Source organism: Hirundo rustica, chromosome 6, assembly GCF_015227805.2.
Source record: "Hirundo rustica isolate bHirRus1 chromosome 6, bHirRus1.pri.v3, whole genome shotgun sequence".
NCBI classification, from domain to species: domain Eukaryota; kingdom Metazoa; phylum Chordata; class Aves; order Passeriformes; family Hirundinidae; genus Hirundo; species Hirundo rustica.
In genome coordinates this window covers 20,790,950-20,799,204 of record NC_053455.1, presented here as the reverse complement: position 1 = coordinate 20,799,204, position 8,255 = coordinate 20,790,950, and the positions used below count along the sequence as shown (strand labels likewise).

The 8,255-nt window shown below is 39.1% G+C and overlaps 1 long non-coding RNA gene across 3 annotated transcripts; it reads right to left on the bottom strand.

Annotated features, from left to right (window-relative positions):
- Positions 1–2,846: 2,846 nt before the first annotated feature.
- LOC120754320 (uncharacterized) lies at positions 2,847–6,991 on the bottom strand. 3 transcript variants are annotated; one of them, XR_005701386.2, is made up of 4 exons: positions 6,933–6,991; positions 6,422–6,542; positions 5,141–5,205; positions 2,847–4,578 (listed from the first exon to the last, which is right to left on the bottom strand). It is a non-coding gene; the product is annotated as an uncharacterized LOC120754320 (long non-coding RNA). The 3 variants fall into 3 exon arrangements; XR_005701388.2 differs by having other exon boundaries at positions 2,847–4,417; XR_005701387.2 differs by having other exon boundaries at positions 6,835–6,983.
- Between the last annotated feature and the right edge of the window lie 1,264 nt (positions 6,992–8,255).

Sequence of the window (8,255 nt, the reverse complement as noted above, 5' to 3'; positions counted from 1 at the left end):
AAGAAAACACCCCAACACGCATGGGAAACAAGCTCCAGGGCACTGTCTTTTCCCTGCCTAGGCACTTCATCATGATTTCTTGAGATTGTGCAGAGATACCATCCCTCAGCCTGACAACTTTATTTTTCTTTCCATGTGTCCAAATCATGACACAGGTGTGAGGGAGAGAGACTCAGCATATGTCTGTGTACACAAAACCAGTATTAATATGATTATTCATAGTTGCATCATAGCAGTAGTGGAGTTACAGAAAAATTCAGCCATATTCACTAGGCCAAAAGTCCTAAATCCGTAACCCACTGAAAGCAGGGAGTAGAAAGTATTGGCTGAAGAAGGCTTGTGGCAAGACCAGGAACTAAGCCTGATTTTCATGAGGCTCATTCAGATGCTTTAAAGGTAACACTGTTTAAAAGAGAGAATAAAGTCAAATAGGAAAGAAGGGTTAAGTATGATGCTGTGTGAACTCAAAGAGCTTAAATGAAGGTCACAAAGCTCAATACTTGAAGAAATTTAGGAGTCCAAGGATTCAGCCTTTAGAATTAATTTTTTTCCTAGGACCTGGTTAGTCATGTATTTGTTGCTCATACATTAAAATTTAACCAGTGCTTCTAGGCTAAAGCAGAATTCTAATTCTGGATTGGAAAAAGTACCATTTCTCCCTTTCCAATGGAAGGGATCATGCCAGAACTGAGCTTGAATCCAGCACGTGCGTATTTAATGTTCATCTTCTAAAAGAGAGATTATGTCATGCTGGAAAGTTGCACGCTTTCTGCACTTAAAATGGGAATGATAGTATTTCTCTGTGTCACTAAGGTATTGGAAATGTATACATTTTTGAGACACAAAATTGCTTATATAACTGGGACAAGTTCTCCAGTGACAGTATTTTTACAAATTTGAAGTTCTATACACATAATATAAAAGAGTAGTTCAGACACTAGAGCACAAAAAATAAACAAACATGGGAATATAATGAAAAACAGCCAACACATGCATGTACCTTTCTTGTCTTCCTCACACTTCTCAAGGTCTCTGTAAGATACCATGCAAACACACTCCTCAATTGTCAGCCATTCACACAGAGAAAGCCTCCCGGAGTATTTAAATTTAGAAGAATACTATGTGGTTTCATAACATTTCAAAGTTCACAAGAACTCATTCAAAACTCATTTCTGTACCAGTATGTGAAAGAATGAACCTCTTAAAAAGTCAGTAAGATGTGATCCTGTATATCCAATATCATTTAAACATGTTATTGAACTTAACTGAATTCCTCAGGTTATTAGGAATATCTGGTATTGCAGATTACTGCCTACTGAGGGAGTCCACTGCTGAAACTTCTGAAATAAGATGAGATACAACACATTTCCTGAACATACTTGTTCCTTGTATACCTATAACTATACTCTGATGTCTTATCTCAGGGGAAGGAAACAAAATGTAAAGGTTTGAAAGGCAATGCTGCTTTTCATTTAATTAAGATATCAATTTAAATAAAATAAAACTGCTGTTACCTTCTGACAAAAGGCTTAAATAGCAAACTTGGTGGAAGAAGCTAATGAAAATGTATGTCATTATCTTTACTTCTTACTTCTGAATGTCACAGGTCAAACAGAACAAAGTTTATCTGTTGCTTAAATGCAGATCATGTCTGTGAAAGCTGGTTGTGGTCTTCACTGCCACTGACCAGAACTTGGTTTTGTTCTAGAATTTGTAACATCTGTCTAGTTTTTGTACCAGTCTCTTCCATTAATTCCCTACAAAGCATTTTCCAAAAAATCATTTGCACACCTATTTCCCTTTCAGCAAACAGCCAGACCAAAATAGAAAATTATTACACCCATTGAAACAGAATCAAAATGTCATGACTCAGCCAAAGTTGAGAAAATTTTATTGTTCTTCATTTGCAGTTAGAAACTAGCTCCACAATTAAAGGCAAATTAATTACTTTCTATAATACTGCTGTGAAGCAGTGAAGATTGAAACAGAGGAATTGAAATTCAAAGCCTTGATGTCAAGGCAGTTAAGACATTCCTAGCTACCCCTCACTTTTACCTCCTGGCCTTAAATTAGTGTCTGAAACAAGAGATGTTCTGTTTTCATCATCCACAGCAATTCTGGTTTATTTTTGCTTTTAAGAGGACTGTATCCATAATTTTTAGAGGCAAGAGACGAAGCTACGTGAATTCATGGTCCTGCCTCCTTAATTTTTTTTTGTAATTTACATTTAGTATCTAAAGAATCCACACACAAAGCCCAGACAGCTAATTACACAACAGTCAAAGGCTAAGCAATGCACTTGCCAATGTACACTTATATTATGTTCACAAATCCTCATGTATAAAGATACCTTTTACTGTATACATTAAATAAAGCCTTGTACACAGCGAAATACATGAGTCCTTTAAACAACAACAAAAAACCTAAACAAAACCACTAAGTAAGATTGTCAATACTAAATCTGGAGGAGCTGTTGATTCCCTAGAAAGTAGAGAGGCTCTGCAGAGAGACATGAATAAATTAGAGGGCTGGGCAATTACCAACTGTATGAAGTTTAACAAGGACCAATGCCAGATTCTGCATTTGGGATGGGGCAACCCTGGTTGTCTGCGTGGACTTGGGAATGAGAGGCCAAGAGAAGCCCTGCGGAAAGGGACCTGCAGGTCCAGATCAATGGCAAATCGAACATGAGCCAGCAGTGCCCTGGCAGCCAGGAAGGCCAGCCCTGTCCTGGGGTGCATCAGGCACAGCATGGCCAGCCGGGCAAGGGAGGGGATTGTCCCACTCTGCTCTGCACTGGGGTGGCCTCACCTCGAGGGCTGGGGGCAGTTTGGGGTAACACTATGTAAAAAAAAGACATAAAGGCATTTGAGAGCATCCTAGGGAGGGCAATGAAGATGGTGAAGGGCCTTGAGAGGAAGCTGTGTGAGGAGAGGAGACCGAGGGGAGACCTCACTGCATTTACAACTTCCTCTAGAGGGGAAGGGGAGGGGCAGACACAGATACATTCTCTCTGGTGAGCCGTGACAGAACTCAAGAGAATGGCATGAAACTGAGTCAGGGAAGGTTTAGTTTGGATACTAGGAAGAAGTTTTTCACCCAGGAGGTTCTTGGGCACTGGAACAGGCTCCCCAAGGAAGTGGTCACAGCACCAAGCCTGACAGGGCTCAAGAAGCATTTGAACAGTGCTCTTGGGCCATGGTGTGAGTCTTAAGGCTGCTCTGTGCAGGGCCAGGAGTTGGACTCGATGATCCTCGTGGGTTCCTTCCAACTCAGGACATTCTATAAATTTATGATTCTAAGAGTCATTATTGTAGTACTTCGGCTCATTCAGAAAGGACATCCTGCGTTTTAGCATAGAAGCAGGTGAAAAAATGGTGAAAGAAATGCTCAGACAAGAGAGGTAGAGGCAACACCACAACAATAAAATAAGGTGCAAAGAGTAGAAAATTTGCATAGATGGTCTTTGAGCTCAGTGGCTCTCTTCCTGAATAACAACTACAGCTGTCCTCTTCAGCAGATGAGTTAAAATAAGAAATGCCCTGAGGGAGAAGACAAGAATCTTGATTTCTAAGAAGCTTTAATAAAAGAAGAAAATAAGTGGTGACATGATCCAAAACCAACCAGAACTACACAAATAGCAACATTCTGACCCTTGTGCAAAGGTAGACTTGTGAGAACAGTGACAGAGAGAAGAAAGCTGGCTAGTTAATATGATCTACCTGAATGACTAGTTTTAATGCTGTAGCCAAAACCTTAAAAAACTTCTGACACAAAAATAAATAAGGATGTGCTGCACTCCAGGTACTCAAAAATTACTTTCACCATAAAGATGTCAATGTTTGGCCAAAGAAGTTATTCATTGTAATGACTGCTACCTTGGCTCAAGTAAAATGACCTCAGCAGTGTCACAGCAGCTATACACCCAGCAGAGAAGAATGATTTGCAGTGAAATACAAGCAGGATAAACTGGCAGCCCTCAAGGGGCTGATTATAATCCAGAGTGTGTAGTTCTGCAGTGTAAGCAGTACAGGACAGACCCTTTCAGTCTGTTCTTGCTGTCGTGTGCTCTCAAATCTCTTGGGGTTCCCTGGCAACACTGTCTATATTTGTTCTCAATATAGGTGGCCCTCGTACATGTAGCTCCACGGAATATTCCCAGCAGTAATGACTACTTTCCCAAGAAGGGCGTGTGGAATCTCATGTGAGCTTGACTTCAGCTGAATTATTCGTGCATCGAAAGTTAAACACATGCGGAATCGTGTTTCCAAGTACTGAGTCCAGCCGAGTATCACAGTGTAGAGAAAAAGGCTCTGTTTGCAGCTCTCCTTCTTCTGTAGAGGACAGGATACATGCTTCACAACAAGTACCAGTGTCCCCTTTTTAATTTGGTCAAAACCAAAGCTTTCTATCCGCTCTATTATGAAAGGAGGCATAGCTGTTTTAGCTGTTTTGTGGAAGCTTGTTTTTTTTTTTTTTTTTTTAATCTTATACATGCAGGAAGCAGGAAACTGAAAACATTTGAGGGGTTTTTTTTTTTCCTCAAAGATGTGATTTTCACAGAAGGTATTACTGTCTCTTTTCAAAAAAAAAAAAAAAAAAAAAAAAAAAAAGGTCAATCTAGATTTTCTTGTCTCCACAACTCTCAACATCACCCCAAAATTACTTTTTAAACACATGCTCTTTCAGGCCCATGTTTAGCAGAAAATAAATAAGTGTTTAAATATTTGCTTTAAAATCAAAATTACCAACTGATAAACGACTTTTGATTATAAAAAAAGAAGAATGTTAGAATAGTGAATGCAAGAAACAAAGCAAAAATCCCTGCATTTTCAAGTATTAAAAACCACCAGACTTGCACATACATGGGAAAAAAACTAATTACACAGCCACAGTTAATCTCACCAGAGTGCCCATCCTCTAATTAACTTGTGAGGGAATTATATTACCTGGAAACCCAGAAGTTATTTACATACTTGTGCATTGCTCTGCTTTCTTTAGAGTGCAAAGAAGGAGCAACCTTAAAGCTCAAAAGTGAAACAAGCACATAAGGAAATATTTCTGCTTTACTGTACGAGCCCTTTGAGCTTATCACCACAGGTGGATGTGGAAAAGATGGCAGAAGCAATGAATGGATAACCTTTTCTAGGAAGGATGTAACATTGCCAGATCCAAGGACAGCTCAAACTCAGGTCTATTCCTAGCCTGCAAAACAAGTCCCAGTCTCAGAGCTTGTCCTCCTGTGCCTTGTATGTTCATTTATCACACAGGAGTAATATATTCAAACTATTGCCATTCCCTATTTTTCTGTTCGCTTCCTGTCATCTCCCTGTTTTTCACACTCAGATTGACTTCCAAAGTACACTCCAATTCTGCCTAAACCATGACCTGCTTTGGCTGTAACCTTCACTCACCCAAAGAGCTGCAGTTCACCATCCTTCATCTAAGGGGATGCAATTTTGTGGACATACCTGGGAGTTTTCTCTCTCTTGCTGATTTAGTCACAGCCCTCTTCAGAATACAAAAAAATATCTGCCAAAGTTCAACTGTTTCCTATTCTTGCACTTGCTAATTCATTATTCTTTGTGCCAAAAACAACATTATGGATAGACATAAATTTTGCTTGTAATTCTGTTGGCTCTCTCCAAGTTCATAGTCACTTCTCCAGAGTTAATAATTTCCTTCAAAAAGTCATTGGATAATACTGGATTTAATTCTCACCACAGTGAAATCCTATTAAAAACCTGATTATTCTATTTTCAGTGCTGACATAACCAGAAATAGGAGTGTTTGTGTTTAAAACAGATGACTGAGGAAAAAAAAAAGAAAACGTTTTTGATTAATTTTGCTGTTCTTGGCAAAACACACAACCGTGACTTCCCAAATTCATGGCTTTAAGTTCATTTTCTTTTAAAATACTTGAAAATTCATCTTTTTCCCTTCATAATTATTTTAAACCATAACACATTTAAGTATCGCCAGTTTCTATAGAAAACACAAATCGTCAAAGGAACCTCTGATGCTTGGTCATGAGGGAATTGGGGTGAAAAGACAGTTTATAGGATGTAGGAGGTTTAACTTTAGGATTTTCATTGTAGTTAGGCAGATGGCCCTGCACACCAGGCTATACCTGTTCTGCAGCTGCATTTAATCTTCACTAGAAATTCTATTCTGAATCAACATCTTCCTAACAAAATTGTTGCAGAATGTAACTTAAGTCTGGAAAAGGTTTTGACTGCAAGAAATTAATTTGTAATTTCTTCATCAGGGAGAAAACATCTCTATTTATTACCTGTTCAAAAATAGATGTGAACTCTACATAATACATCAGAGTGAAATACATTGAAACTACCATTAATATTTCTGCTTAACTATTCCACATACAAAAGATTACAACACACAGGAGATAATCATAACTCACATCTTCATCTTTTTGCTGTGCCAATGGACTGTGCTGACAGACTTGACTTCAATCCAACTCATGTAAATCTGCTGTGCCTGTTAATTCTTATCTTATCATGAGACAAAGTTCACCATTCAGCCTTTTTTGTGAAAGTACAAGATACTTTGAGAACCAGAGGAAATTGGTGAGGTGGCAGGAAAGGTACATGGTATACAAGTACTTTAGAAAACACTCAGAAGGGGAAGAGAATTCCCTTCTGGTTTATAAGACCCAGGGTAAACACAAACCAACTAACTACTGAAGTGCTCCAGGCACTTCTGAAGCTCCACATAGCTGCAAGGTAGATAATTTACTCTGGGTTAATTTCTGCAAGCATTCCCTAGTACATAGGAAAAACTCAGCCAGCATAATGTGGAGCTTTGCATACCTACCTCAGCAGCTATGATTTGGTGGAGGCACAAAACCAACTAAATATCAGAAAGATCTATGATACCTCCTACACTATCAGTCAATATAAGACACTGCTCACCAAGTTTCTCTGATTATCTGGAAGACAAGTACAGGTTTATGCCAAAAAGACAGTTGCTGAACTGACCCTAGAGCTCTCCTCCCACCCTGACTTTGTAGGTATGCAGGTGAGCCAGGATTAAGTGGTCATGAGACCCATCACATCTTCTCAGGAATTGTTACCACCTGTTCTCATTGAATAACAATGCTTCATTTGGCAAATATAATTTCAGTAATGAAAAAAATTCTAGTCCTTCTGCTATTATTTCATAACCTTTTACTTCACTGTTTACGGAAAATCCACAATGATGACTTCTTTTTCTTCCAATCCTCCCCTCAACCCCCTTTCCTTCAATCCTTCCCTCAAGGTGATCATGGGGGTTTCTCTAACGTTCTTAAAGGCTATCCCACCTGAGGGTTGTCAACATTTTCTGGCATCCCCAAATGACTCCATACTGTGTTTTCCTAGAAGGTCTTGGAAATTTTCCATTTTCTATCCAACAGGCAAACACAAGTTCCTATCAGAATTGTCATATTATGCCTCTTTTTGTAGGACATGCTGCTATCCCTGATCTCCAGCTTGAGGTTTTTGCCTACTTTTAGCTATTAAGTTAAAGTGTGTTGTTTTGGATTTTGGACAAACTCACAGCTGATATTTAGCAAGATAGAAATAACAGTCTGCATTTTTATTGTATAATTATGGGAAGAATGCACACAAAAGGTCACAGTCTATTGCCCTGCATCTTAGCAAAAGTCTTCAACTGCCATAAGTTTGTAGAAGCCAGAATCAGCCTCACCCAAGGACAGTCTTTCTTATGAGGTCCAGTGGTTCACACTGAGTTCCAGACAGGACTCCATTCTGGAGCAGAGAAGTGCCTTTCTCTGAGCATTTCAGCACTTCCTCTTCTGTCTGGAACTTGTAAAACATCATAAAGAAGGAATGTAGCAGTGGCTGTGAAAGCCTGACTGAAGCTTTTTACCTAAAAATTACTTGCTGTGTCAATGCTAGCTGTATTTGCTGCTTTTCTCACAGCTTGGAGTATTTGAAAATGTGGCTACACGACACCTCAAGACTGGAAACAAATTTTTATTTTAAATCTTTTGGGGGAAAAAAGGGTCAAAAAAATGCCCAAACCTAAGGCTCAAAAGACAATGAAAATTTCCCTTGCTATGCTTTTATTACTGTTTTGTATAATGAAATAACATGGTCTTAAGTCATGCCAGGAGAGATTCAGATTAAATATTAGATAAAACAGGTTGCTCAGGGAAGTGATGGAGTCACCATCTCTTGAAGTTTTCAGGAGGTGCCTGGATGTGACACCTGGGGATGTGGTTTAGGGGTGAT